This window comes from Columba livia, chromosome 2 (genome assembly GCF_036013475.1).
Source record: "Columba livia isolate bColLiv1 breed racing homer chromosome 2, bColLiv1.pat.W.v2, whole genome shotgun sequence".
Taxonomy (NCBI): Eukaryota; Metazoa; Chordata; class Aves; order Columbiformes; family Columbidae; genus Columba; species Columba livia.
In genome coordinates, this window is record NC_088603.1 from 65,258,053 (window position 1) to 65,272,609 (window position 14,557).

At 40.6% G+C, this 14,557-nt stretch overlaps 1 long non-coding RNA gene across 3 annotated transcripts in view; it reads right to left on the reverse strand.

Annotated features, from left to right (window-relative positions):
• The window catches only part of LOC135578813 (uncharacterized), a 284,707-nt gene that overhangs the window by 27,261 nt on the left and 242,889 nt on the right, over positions 1-14,557 (reverse strand). For all 3 annotated transcript variants that reach the window (XR_010470931.1, XR_010470932.1, XR_010470930.1), the window contains one exon: positions 4,316-4,816. This is a non-coding gene — a long non-coding RNA (uncharacterized LOC135578813). The remainder of the gene's footprint in view (positions 1-4,315; positions 4,817-14,557) is intronic.

The following is a 14,557-nucleotide window of genomic DNA, read 5'->3' on the forward strand; positions in this document are numbered from 1 at the left end:
ACTCCAGGGGCCAAGGCAGGGAGCTCACTGTCCAGGGGGCTGCTGGCCATCCAGACAGATGTGCTGTCTTGAAACCATTCTAGACACAAGCTCACTACTTTTCGGCACTGAAACACATTTTTCATTTTGCAGTTCTGAAGGATTTTGGGTCCCTCTCCCCCACCCCCAGCTGCCCCTTACTTTGAAAATTCCCACTTCTTCGAGTGTGATGATAGGTTGCCATGAAAAATTAATTTAAAATTATAAGCACAACATTGTAACTTTTTTGCATTGTAAAGAATCACACAGGGGGAATTGTGGTTTAAACAAAGATCTTCTGTAATTAGTGGTAATAACAAAGGAAATATTCATAATTACATCAAAGAATTCTTCCCTGAGTATTGTTTTTATTTGCTTCCTAAGGGAGCACAGAGTTCTCTGAAAAGATAGCACTATTTTAGGTGATGTAGATAATAGAAAAAGGTCCATCTAGAGAATCCAACTTCAAACCAAACCCTGAAAAATACTCCAAAATCCAGAAGAGGTTCTCCAGCTGATCTGATTACAGGCCAGGTTATCAGTTCTCTGCTGGGTAGAAAATGCTGATATGTCTGTAGTATGTAAATACCTTTTCAGTTGGACATGACACACAACATTGCAGCATACCCTGGGCCTCTGTTTCTGCATATAGGAGACATAGTCCGGGGATTAATTTCAACCACCAACATAAACATAAGACTAATTTTGTGTAGTACAGATAGCTAAAAATAGCCAAGATTAATGCTATGCAATAAAATCTGGTATATGTTTCCCCTTTCCAGACGAGGGAATCTGACATAGCTTCAAATAGAAAGAGACAGCGGTCTGACCAGAACACAAAATATATTCATTTCATTCCTTTCCAAAGAGGCAGCATTTGAATCTCCCATACATTAAAGATGCATGCCCACTGTCATATCATTTCAACAGCTTAAATAGTAAATGATGATCAAAAATTCACAACACTTCTGCCCTCCCCTGTAAAAAAAAGAAAAAAATATATAGGTCAAAAATAAGTGGAAACCAATTGTCTTCTGCTCCTTTTCATATATTTGAGAGAGAGAGGAAAAAAAAAAAAAAAAAGAGGGAGATAAATCTGCATAATACTGGACCGAATCTCTTTAATTCCAGTCAGCTTTTATCATTCAATCACTGAGCCTGTATGTGGAAAAATTCATGCTAATTCTCCCTAGCAACAGCCGCAGCCTATCAGGGGGAGCCCTGCACCAGGCAGCTGCCAGCCAGCAAGAATAACTCTAAGTAGGTCAGGCTTGCATTTCTAAAAATGCCACGGTCTAGTAACCCCACTGTCCCGTCTGTCTGCCCTGCCCCATAATAACCTCGATTGCTCGGTGACACAATGACACACTACCCTGTTAGAGCACAATCAAATCACGCTGCATTATTCTGCTGCGAGCATCGCTGCTGGATGAAGGACCTGTCGAGGGGCAGCATTAATCAGGCAGCCATTCATGTCCACTAGCACTTCACTCTGGAGATAGGGCCCGCATTAATGACCAGCTGTTTGAACTAACACAAACAAAATAATGTCTTCCACCCTGTTGGCTGCGGAGAATACACTATTCTAATCAGGCGGGTTATGCTCATTGACTAAACCTAAGATGTAAATTAAATAGCCCCATACAATGCCAGCTTTTGTAACCTTCTATTAATTAAAGTAAGAATATTTAAATTATACTACACACAATTCAAAGAGCTATTGGTTTAATATACAGAGTCATCTCCAGTAAATTTGTGTTCACAGTCCAAAAACAAAACAAAAAGAAAAAAACCAACCTACCCCACTGTTTGCATAATGCAATCTACCTATCCTGATAAATTAGAGAGTGACATAAACAGAGCTGAACTGCAACCGACTTCTGCTGGGAGCAGGGAACCATGCCAGGCTTCCAGCGACTGGGCGGCATGAACAGCGACAGGCAGGCACACACTGGATGTTGTGGAGGGGTATTGATAAAAGCCCTGTAAACATCTCCCAGCCACAACGTGGAGAAAGGCCAGTCGGAGTAGATTAAGCACACCCTGAAATCTCGCTGTTTAAATGCTGCCGGGTTGCCTGTACAGACCTAAAAATAATCTCAGAGGTCAGAAAGCTCCTGGGGAGGTCTGGGCATGTGCCTTTAAGAGCACAGAGCCCCCCTCCTCCATGCACCCTGCTTCCCCTCGCAGCCCTGGGGACTTCGGTGTGGATGCAAGATGCTGCATGAAGCCCTTCCCCTCCCCCCCTCACTCTTAGAAACCTTAATATAAACCACACCAGACCCCTGCCAGTCTTCTCTGGGGTGGTATTTCAGTATCAAATCTGTAATGCCAGAACAGAATTTTGGCATGCTTGCTTTGTGTTTAATTACACCCTTCCTTTCAGACACCTCTGTGGGGCTGCCTGGTCTCTCCCTTCGGAGCACGCCTCTGTGTCGCACAGCTGCCTGTACACGATGGAGCTGGGAAAGACATTTTCTAGCATACATGGTTCATCTGCATTATTTTTTTGTTTTTGAAGGATTCGCACTTTCACTCGGTGAATGCGTGCCCTCTGACAAACTGATAATTCAGTCTTCACCACTGCAGAATTCAGCAAGCCTTGTATGTGTAATCCATCCACATCTGATTTAGGAACACAGCAGATTCGTTAATCCATTTTGCTCTTTCTTGTTTGAAGCAGGCTTGATAACCAGGTTATGTCTGTCTTCCTTTGCTCTGTGGCACACATCACACAGCTATTCTTGGAGAGATACAGTCACTGACGTAACCATGGACTCCTAATTACAAGCTGCTGACATTTTGCTCGACTCTGCAGCTTTGAAGCTGTGAGTTAAGAGTCTCTCTTTCTCCTCTTTGCTTGCTTTAAACTGCCCGAGTTAGAAGGACATGACAGTTTCAGAAAGGTAAGGGAGCAGCATAAAGTCCTTCGCAGAGCCTGCTGTATTGCCAAGGTTATTTTTCTTTAAGCAAGCAGAAAACTACAGTTAGGGAGTAATAAGACTCCTTTGCCCCCAGCTCAAGAATGTTATCCAACAGCTGGCTAAATATAATCCAACACACAGGGCTGCCTTTGTAGGCTGGGTAACAAATAGGGGAAGGGCCAGACAGGCGTCTTGCAGGGTAGCTCACCATGACTATTGGGAAATTCCCTTGTACACATTTTAGGATGACATTATGGTCTACGGATTTGTATAAAAGGAAAGAAAAAAAAAGGAGGAGAAAAAAAAATCTCTTTCTCTGTAGGCAGCTGCTAGAAGCCGTGCCAAGCCCCGCTAGCTGAGTGCAGCACTTGTTTCCCCTGTTTTCTGCATTGTTCAGACATGGCCAAGCCGAGCTGCCTGCTGAACTAAATATGCCTGTATGGTGACAAGTCTACCTGCTCTAAAAACACGGTCTCCCCCACGCATGTTCAGCACTAAAAAATACACCCAGGTACATTTCAGAAAAATCTATTGCCAAATGTGAACATTGGATTTTTTTCAATAGATGACAAATAGATGGCTGGCTTTGAAATTGTAATAAAAAGGAGAAAAAAAAAGATGTAAAAATAATACTGAATATAATTGTTCAGTTGAGCATATAGCCATCTGATGACTGTGGTAGCCAGCTGGTCTAGAAGTCATCTGGGATGCATTTACTTTTATTAGATTGATCACGTTTCTATTTACAGTATAGAATTTTTCACCATACTGAATACAGCTGTGTTTATAAAGATTTTAAGATGGAGAAAATGAACCCTTCCCCCAGTTTCTCTCAGCACAGCGCAGAAGATTCAGTGCTTCAAGGTGTCAAGCGGAAAGGATCTGCTTTCACATTTCTTAAAAGAATTCTGCCTACATCTGTTTTCACAAAGTGCCGCCTCAGGAAATGCGTGTAGAGCTATAGCTGAATATACAAGCTGCAATCAAGTCTGACCTAGCAAAGTGACAAAATCCCTCTGTAAATTGGTCAGAAATGTCTGTCTTTCATGTCTATGCATGCTCACACACACGGAAAAACACATGCATACATACATATATGTACACACAGAGTGTGTTGCTGTTGTTTTCCCTAGGGATATCACTGCAGCCACCTAGCTCATCATTTCCCTCCCTGACAGCACCAGGAGTATTCGAGCTGCAATTTACAGTCCCTCCATCCATACATTGCTTTGTTAATCATGCCATGCTCTCTGCAACGAGAATACACAGAATCAGACAAACGGCACGTAGCATTTCTTCTTCCTTTGCATTTGCATTTGCTCACTCGCTCCTTCTCCCATGGTTTTGCCTTAATAGGCAGACACACGCGATACCTTATTTATCCATCTGCAGCACAACGCTGAGGTGAGACCCGACTGCAGCACTGTGGCTTCCCCATGTTAATCCTCTGGAGCAGCAGAGGCTGGATTCTTGCTGCTGATGCCCCTGTCGAGCACTGGATTACTTCACATAATATTTCTTTAAGCTTTCACCCACCCCATCCTAAATTAACACCTCCTTTCTCCTCCCTCTTCCTCCCTCAAAGAAAACCCCAAAATCAACACACATCGCAACCCTTCACTTCCAGAACCAACAGAAAAAATGCGGCTCCATCGCTCTTCTTCCTTAGCAAATGTGCAGACGAGTGAGTTTTGAGTCAGCCAAGCCGAGCTGAAGTGCACGCAGTGAGACTGCAGCAGCCCCAGCAGCAGCAGAAACAGCAGCAGCAGCCGCCCAGGTAAATGGGGAGAAATGCAGGCTGTGTCAAGAGCGGTGCAGCGTCGTAGATGTAAGGCAAGACAGTCTCGCTTCTTCCAAACAGTGCAGCTTTATGCCTGCAGGAATGGAGAAAAGGGAAGACCCAGAATTAAAAATAAAAGGCAAAACAGTTAAGAAGATATAATAACTATAATAAATGATTGTAACTTTATTTTTCTGGGCTTTTGGGATTTTCTGGAGAGAATGTCTCTTTCCCCCCTCCTTCCCAAAGTCTCCTGTGTTGCTGGATGCTACTGTCCAAGAGTGCAGAGTCACAAAGGCTCACGCTCCGAAGCGCAGTGAGACCAGCATCACATGAGAAACCACATGACGCACCCAAATCGGATGCTGATGCGGTCCACTATGTCACTCAGGGAGGGGGAAACCTCGACCAAAACATGGCCCTCTCTAGTGATTAGAATTCCCCTTTAAAAAAAAAAAAAAAAAAAAGAAGGAAAGAAAAAAAGGCCAGAAAACAAATATCTCCCCATCTATCCATCTTCAATACCAGTGCTTCAGGAGGCAGGAGAATGCTGTTCCACAGACACTAGCTGGATGGCAGCAATATTACTTCCAGGCTACATTATTCAAAGCTGATTCCACTTAAGTGAATTCCTGAAAAGCATACTCCGTGTCTTCGTAACATGAACAGGCTCAGAAAACCAACACTCCATTATCATTCCCTGCAATCCGCATCCAAACCTGTGTTCTGAATAATTTATTTGAGACTGTTTGCCAGGACCACTCCTTTTCCCACTCAGCCCCACACTCCTGAGCGACTACAGCAAAAAACAGAAGGGCATTCATCATTTTTGCAACTGGTAATTTTAGTAAATTCTCTGTCCCTCAAAATAATCAGGAAAAAATGAGCAGAAGGCTTTTTTCTTCGCGTATGGACACGACAGGTCTCTCTCTGGTTTGCAGACCGCGGCAATGTTTTCCTGACGTTGCCAGCTCAAAAGCTTTCAATCCAAGTCAAGAAGCAAACACTCTTGCCTGCCAATTCCTGCAGAGGTGTTGTGCCATGCTGTATAATGCAGAAACATCTGGACATCCCTGGCAGTCCCTGAACAAGAGCACGCCACTCCGCAATGCTGTTCACTGTCAGGGCACCAAGCAGTTAATATCCTTGGCTGTTTTACCATCTTGCCTATAGGAGCATGGAACGGAGGGACTGGCTTGCTTGAGAAACAAAAGCAAAAAGAAGCTGACCTTGATGATCGATGGAATTGCTGCTGCATAAAGTTATCATCCAAAAACCAGCATTTTGTAGCTTGTTTTACTCCTAACATTTGTTCAAGTGACAGCGCAGGTGGCATAGAGTCCTCCATTCCCTTTGTTTGCAAAAGCCAGGCACCACCTCGCAACGCTGCACTCCCTGGCTCTTTACACTGAAACCGTACGCAGTGTCGGGGAAATGTAAGAAGATAGCTGCCGTGAATCTGCACAGCTGTTTTGTACAGGATCCCGTTGCAAGCTCTGAAGTTATATGATGGAGATCAAGCACAGAATTCCCCAGAAGAGAGATGCCTGGCACACACACGGGGAAGCACAATTGGAGCAAAACCTGAGTGCTCTTTTGTGCCGATTTCAACCTTCCCAACTGTTCACACAATAGCAGATTGTGAAAATTTGCACAAGGCAGTTGTAGCTTGTTCTTATTGGTTCCTACCAGAAAGGGGTTTTGCAATGGGCTGCGCCTAGGAGTTGCCTAAGTTCTACGTAAAATCCAGTAGTAGCATTCACCCTCAACATGCATCTAGTGTTCAGGAGAGCCACAGGACTGCATGTACAGATATCACAAGATTGCTGTGGTCATCCGAGGGCATTTTCACCTGAGGGGCTTAACAATTTTGGCAGTGGCAAGTCTTTGCTGAAAACTGATATTGGTACACCCGAACTTAGGCTGTAGCTAATGGATATAATACTGTTTTTTCAGAAGCAGTATCAGCTAATATGGACAATAAAGGCTTTGGATGACTTTTTCTCAGTCCAAAAGATAAATATGACTGAGGCAGGGACTCAACACAGCAAGTAAGTACCATCAGGACTTTAGATTACAAGATAAGAGGAGCTGTCCTGGTGACCACTCTCATTGTTATTTAGCTACAACAATTATAGCACCATGTCTCAGAATGGCTTCTTGTCCATTCTTAACAGTTTCTAAGACAGAGCTGTAGCAGTTGTTGACTCTGTGAGCTGGTGATCTTTCCAACTTGATACCAGTATTTCATTTATCTGTTCTGACTTAGAAACACAGATATGTCGGTTGGAAGGGTCTTCTGGAGGTTACCTAGTGAACCCCGCCTGGCTATCATCAACATTACATCAGGTCAGCTGTGACTTTGTACTGAAAACCCTGAGAGATGGAAATTCCATAACCTGTCTGGGTAACCTCTTCCAGTGCTACACCTCCCTCCCTGGGAAAATAAATGTGCAGGAAATCATTGTTCTTTCTCTATCTCTTACACATACAGCCTTCACTGCAATGCTACTGGGAAATACTGAATTGCATACATTCTCCTAGATATAACACTGAAACTGACGAGAATCGAAGGAGTCAAGGAATGAAGAGACTTTTCATACTCATTTAACCAAGCTCAGCCCAAATCAGCAGCACCTCCAAATTGCCATCATCTGGTGATCATTTTGATATCTAGATGCTTCCAGTTCAACTATTAACCAAACCACTAAAACCCCAGAGGACACCCTGATTCCAGTGTTCTGCCATGTGGTACCCATGAGAAACAGGAGAAAAAACAAAGACCAGATGTGTGTGGAACCTGAATTACTCTCAGAAGTCACAATTAGGGCTGAACCAACATGGTACCTGGAGAATGCTGGTTTATTCAGGAAACACAATACAGGACACATTTTTCAAACAGATCTATAAAAGGGGGCCCTATAGTATTTACAAATATATCCAAAAGCTTGTGAAAAAAACCCTATGCAGGTATACGATATATACCCCTAAGCTTGACCCAGAGATACACAGTTACATTAGATGCAAATGAAGGGGGAGGGAGGGGAAGAGACAAGAATGATGAAGAGAAAGACCAGCATCGTTTCTTCAGAAAAGTAAAAGATTTAGATGCAGAAAAACTCCTCGTGAGAGGCAGCCCTACGCACATAGAGCTTAAAAATTTAAGTCTTACACTGAGATCACTTCGGATATCCTCCTCATTAAATTGTTTCATCACGGTATGGGTAACTAACTCTTACTTCCCTCTCCAAATCTCTAACATAGGTACTTTGCTCTGTTCAGATACTGTTCACTCTCAAAGTAACTTGTTGGCAGACTCTAAAATTACCTGTCCAAAATTACTTTCTCAGTTGAACTCCACAGCACATTTTCTCCCCCTCCATACAGTGAACAGAGAAGTAGGAAGTGGCCCAAAGAGAACAGCTGAGAGTACGAGCAGGAATTTCTGGTTGACATCACTACTGCCTGAGTTCACATGAAAGGTTTTAGATTGGAAGATGTGGAAAGAACTGGGCTTATTTTGGATGCTGCCTTGACATGTCATCAATAGAAATTTTCCCAAGACCAGTTTGGTGCCAACATTTCAAGATCTGTTCTCAAACATTTGATCGTAAATCCCTCTCTATATTAGTGTAGCTTGGTGCTACCTTAGGGATACACTAGCTACCTTGGATTTGATGTAACTGTCCATAGGTCATTGGAGCAAAAAATTCAGCAGCAGAGTAGACTCTAGAGCAACATGAAGAGTTATAGCAATATACAGAGATCCCAAAATAAGAATGATTCATGACTGCTTAAAGTTTGCTGAATTTTGTGGAGTGATTTTCAGATGTTTTTCAACCAGATTCAGTTTACTTCTTCCTGTGGCTAATTATCTGCTTAGTACACTATCCCACTATGACATGGATCCCTGTGAGTCTAAGAATCGCTGAACATGACTGAAAGTTAAACTTTGTATCCCAGCTCCAGGAGAGTTGCAGTTACAGAGAACAAGACCTAAATTCATTTCAAGATGAGATAAGCATTAGGACTCAAAAGAGGAAAGCTACACAAATGCGTTCAAGGTACCAGCTTCTCCTTTTGGGAAAAATCCTTTTTGGGACTTAGCTTCCTGAAGCAAGACTTAACTTCAAAGGAAACTGGACTTCATTTTGCTTAAGCATAGCATGGGCACTGTGGAGACTGGACAGAAGTAACAGGACTTAAAAAAAACAAGTATCTGGCCAATGGTTTAACATAAATTTAACTTTTTTCATATTGCAGGCAAAACCTGTTGCCCCTGCGTAGCACTAGACAGTGCCACCCAGGAAGCAGGAACTGAAAACCAGGAGAAACTTGGAGACATGCTGTAGCTTTGATTGAAGCACAACACCACTAACACACTTGTGCATATCTGTAAAATGCAGAGTTGCTAATTTTGACAAAAACATACAATTGCTAAATGCCGCAAGGAATGATCCATTTGAATGCTTGGCGACTCTCAGTAAGCATCAGGCCTTGGAGTCTGTTTTCCAATGACCTTTCCCTTCATAATCTGCAGCTAGAGAATTCATTCTCATTAGGCTTGAGGTTTTGACCCAAAAGCCAGGCAAAACTTGAGGTTTCAATGAACTTGAAACCTCAAAGTGAACCTCAAGCGGGCAAACCTTATGGACTCAAACCAAAACAAACATATGTGAGTGAACAAAAACCAAAGAGCTGCACATGGGTATAAGTACTGAGCCATGCTGGTTCCTGGCCAAGGCATGAAGTGCCACATGCTTCACACAAAATACCAGTAGATGTTTAGTGACCACAGCATATGTCTAGACACACACTGCCATAGTTTAGAGCTACTCATGTCAACTTTACCTGAGGGCTCAAGCCCTAGAAGCAATTTCTCTACAGCATACAGAGATCTTCAGTAGGGGAAAAGAGCCTGTAAGGAACTTTGTGAGAGTACAGCTAAACTCCTTCGGTACTTGATGAACTTTTTCAAGGCCATTTCCTGATATTGCGATGCTGCATGGCACCTGGAATGAGGATCTAACTACTGTCCTATACAAAAAATATGCTTTGCTTGTCCATCTAGTTAAAAATAGTCATGATCCCATGTTTTGATAGTTTTCTGTAGAATATATCAGAAGCTGTCTAGTCTATCTTAGTGAATGCATGTTAAAAAAACCCAAATGTGTAATGCTGCTTCTGCATTTTCAGCACAGAGACCTTCATCGCAAGAAACTGGCAAAACACAGTTCTGCACTTTTCTCTTGCAGTCGTCTGGAAGTGGATCAATTTATTTAAATTCACTGATTATTTTATATTACTCTTTGAAAAATTTCCCACATTAATTCTACATTCTATGGATGTCTCATGGATAGTTTATTGTGATTAGTCTCCCAAACTTTCAGCTGTTCCAGATGATAGAACTGACCATATACTTGTTTGTATTTGCCACCTCTTTAATCATAATATTTGAGATTCTGTTTCCAGTGTGAGTACAAATGCTATGTTTAAAATTTGAGTGATGTTTTCTCAATATTCACACGTTTGATCATTGTGTGTTAGAAAACGCCTATGCACTTTAAAGGACTGAGTCTGCACATCTTAAGCCCTGTTGGTTCCCTGTAAACTGTGTGAGAAAGAAGACTTCAGCAGCAGTCCTGGAGTAGAGCAGAAATGTGGGAATTCAATGGAGCAAAATAAGAAACATTGATGTAAATGCAACAAAATGATAATCAACACTGAAGAAATACATAATTTTCTCTGCTTTTGCAGAAGTTTCCTAAGGTTAATATTCCCGTTATTATTCTGATTTACTAAAAACTCTTTCCTCCAGTTAAGTTAGCCTTGGGGCCAAACTCTTCTCATGGTTCAAAAGCAACTGACATGATGTATACACCAGGGTAAAAGGGTTCAGACCATAAGTTAATGTAGAGTACTGTGATTATTATAATGATGTAAAAAGAAAATAAAATTTGTGCAGAGGATGTGGAAGTGTGCGTTGAAACACACATCACTTGAACACGCAAATTGCAGGAAAATAGGAATGCTTCATTAGCCTGCTCTTCATTTAACTTCCACTCTTCTTATTGTTCCCTTCTAATTTCCCAAAAGTGTAAAATAGCAAGCTTTTGACATAATTATGGGATATTTAATTACTACAAAACACATCACCTAATTTACATCACCAAAACCATGACCACTGAACCAACCAGGCCACATATCTTCCATTGATTTGCTTTCATTTTACATCATGACTTTGATTTTTTACTCTATAACTCAAATACTGCTTTGTTTAGTAAACCTGTACTTCAAGAAGATAATCTAGTCGGAACACACAAATGCCTCATGCAAATACCCTAATGTCCATAAAAATTCTTACAGCCATTAGCATTGGGTTGATGAACAGAGAACATTAGGAAAGGTGGTATAATTCAAGCGCCAGAAAACAAGGGAGTAGTGCAATTTATTGGTTCTTTGTACAAACCCATCTACAAATCCTAATGTGTTTTACCAGCCTGTGAGAAAGCTGTGTGATGAAGAGGTTACATGGAGATCAGAGCTGCATATGCAATAGCTAGAAGTCCATGAGGGGTCCTGAACTGCTCAGTCAATTAATATCATACCTATATAAAAATTAAATAACCAGTGGCATGTTTTATTTAAGACTACAAATTATATGTTGTGTAGGGAAAACCAAACAGAAATGCATTACAACCATCTCCTTAGCAAACCTGCTGACAAAGCATTTAATATTTGGTCTTGGGCAAAGGACTGGTTTCCTTTTGTTGGTTGCCCAGTTTTAGATGGGTATTTTACATGAAACACATTACAAGTTCAAAGTGGAAGAACTATGTTTTTTCACCTGTGAGTGGTTTCAATGTAGAGTTCAGCATTACTGTCAGGAAGTCAGTTTTTCCATGCTTGTTGCTGTAAACAAAGATTGTATGGCATGTCTCCAAAAGTGATAGAAGGTCAAGGACCAAACTGCAAGAGTGACAGACTGCTTCCAGAAACCAAAGGCACTGCACTGAAGTGGGAATAGCCACACATTTCAACCCCATTTGACATTCTCATCACTCAGCTGTTTGGGCAGCACAACAAACACATCCAAATACACCCTTGCATACTTCTTTTTTAATACATACATCTATATAAACAATACATACTTTTAAATATATGAATACTTATACATACTTTTATATATATATGTGTATACATATGAGGTATATATATCTGATTGAAATAGTGAGTGAACAGGGAGGGAGAAGAGCCAGTGGCATCACTCATTATTAACACTGCCTCCCACTCACTTTTTAACTGCTGTTTTATCTCCATCAAACCTCAATACCACCTCTGCTTGGTTTTATTTTACCTCACTTTAAACTTACAGTCAAAAAACATTAGACATTTCTAAGAAGAGTCCTCCCCAAACAATAACATTTCTCTTTATATTTTGTTTGTAAAGCATGAGCACTTCCAAGAGCTGTAGCCAGAATTTGTAATTTTTTAAGCACATATCTTGTACATCATGCTGTTACTTTTTGCTGCTCCTCAGATATGAATCCAAATTTGCCAATGTTGTAACTTTGGTTGGTTGGTTGGTTTGGTGTCTTGTTTGCTTGTTTGTTGTTTGGTTTGGTTTGATTTTGTTTGTTTATTTGTTTTTCTTTTGTTTTACATCTAAACTTCTTCTGGAAAGCTGAATATTATTTTAGTGAACAGAATTCACTTCCTTCTGCCCCTCTCTGAGGCTTGCAACATTATATTAATATCTCCTTCTCTGAAGACATTCAAAACCCAACACAGCATTGCAACAGCAATTTCTTTTTTAGATAACCAATTTAAAATGGGTACTTCAGTTACAGATATTCTGGGTATAAACTGCAATGACTAACTGCCAAACATATGCATATATAGATATATATGCAGGTAACATGGATGTTCACCTGTACTGCTTCAGTGTCTTTTAATTGACCAGAGACACCTTTTCAGTCCCACAGAGCTCTACCTTCCAGTCCCAGCTTCCCATGCTACCAAATTGAAAGTAAATGTTATCCTCATCAAACAAGTACTAACACCACATAACCCCTTCTCCAGCTGATAGAAAGGAGTGACTTGTGTCCACAGAAACATTCCCTATTGCCCACTTAATATCACATGCCAATAATCAACTTAACTGCAAAAACACGACAACCAGTTTTTTCATGCAGTATTCCTCCAAACGAAACAAGATTCCTGATTAAAGAGCAATTTTATTTCTCTGAATTATGGTTGTATATTGAAAGGAAATCCAGCCTCAAAACAGAAAAGTCCCATCTGCATCATCCTTACTAAATACAGTACAGCAATACATTACCTTAAGGTCAGTGGGGCTGGTAAGTTCAGCCCAGATAATAGAAAAACATAAATAACAGAGGCTCTGGGAAGCACAGTAGTGTGACTTGGATAAACACAGCTGAATATGTTTCCTATTGACCCACATACTGAACATTTTAGCAAGGAGTTAATTAGACACTATTCTTTAAAATGGACAACATTGTGCAAAAATACTCAATGAAATACAGAAATTAGAGGATTTCGTTTCCCGCTCTGCACAAGACTGTATAATTCTCACCGAAACATTTCTAGTATGCATTTCAAGGGAAACAAAGTTGCAAATTTTAATGAAAATTTTATTTTATAAAAGGCACATAAAATACAATACTAAACCATCTTAACGTCTCCTTGGAAAAAAGGAAACCAAGAAATAATCTAATGAATTTTTATAAATAATTTTCTTCTAATCTGTATTCAGATAATTTTGTTCACTGATCACCGATTTGTTAAATGGGAGAATTAAGGTCGGTGGAGTGCCTTAAATGTGCATTCACCCACATGTCACGTGTTTCATTTCCTATTAGATAAAGTTTTTCTCCTAAATTTGCTGAGTTTTTAATCACACTTGAGGAATAGTCATTGTTTTAAAATTTCAGCTTTTAAATTATTAAGACCACACATACGCTCAAGATTAGCTGCAGTTTAACAGCATCCACTTTTAAGAATATAGGAAAGGGCATCTATAAAACATGATTGTAAATTAAGGAATACAAGTTTGCACAGCTCCAAAAGAAAAAGGTAACCAGAGCAAGATAACAAGAAGTGATTCTGTTAAAGGCGACTCTTCCAGGAAAACGTAAAGGAGAAGCATGCTCTGCTTGGAAAACACAATCAGAAGGACACTACACAGAGATAAAAATACCATGTCGTACTCATGAGACTGTGAATCCCTTTAATGACAGCACACTTTTACAACTTGCACATCTATGGTGCACACCATTTCTGTGCGATGGGTGTATCTTAATGAATAAACAAACATGAAAGTGGGTAAGTATAGTTCTTCCACTAACACACAATCTTTTTTTCTTTTTTTTTTTTTTTTGTCTGTATTTTGAGGTTTGGCCCAATTTCAAAGATACAGAAACATCCCAGTCTGTTTGGTGCACAGAGGGACCTGTGGCCACTCTGCTTTCTTTACTTACCTAAACAGGGTCTGGATTTGATCCACTGCCTACAGTATCTGCAGAAAATAAATACATCTACAAGCTACACAGACCATAAATCAGCATCTGACATCAACTCATACTCATTTGCACATGTGAAATTTATATTATTTGGTAAGCATACTAAATCCTTCCCTACATTTATTTCTGGTTTTACAGTACATCCATTTAGAAGGCTCTTTATCAAGATCAAAAATGGATTGAAACTGTACATGGAAAAGGAGAGAAAAAAAAGCCTGAATTAATCCTACCTAAGAAAATATTTTAGAAAGGGATACATGGCTGAGTGAGTGGCAGTACAGCATATGGCT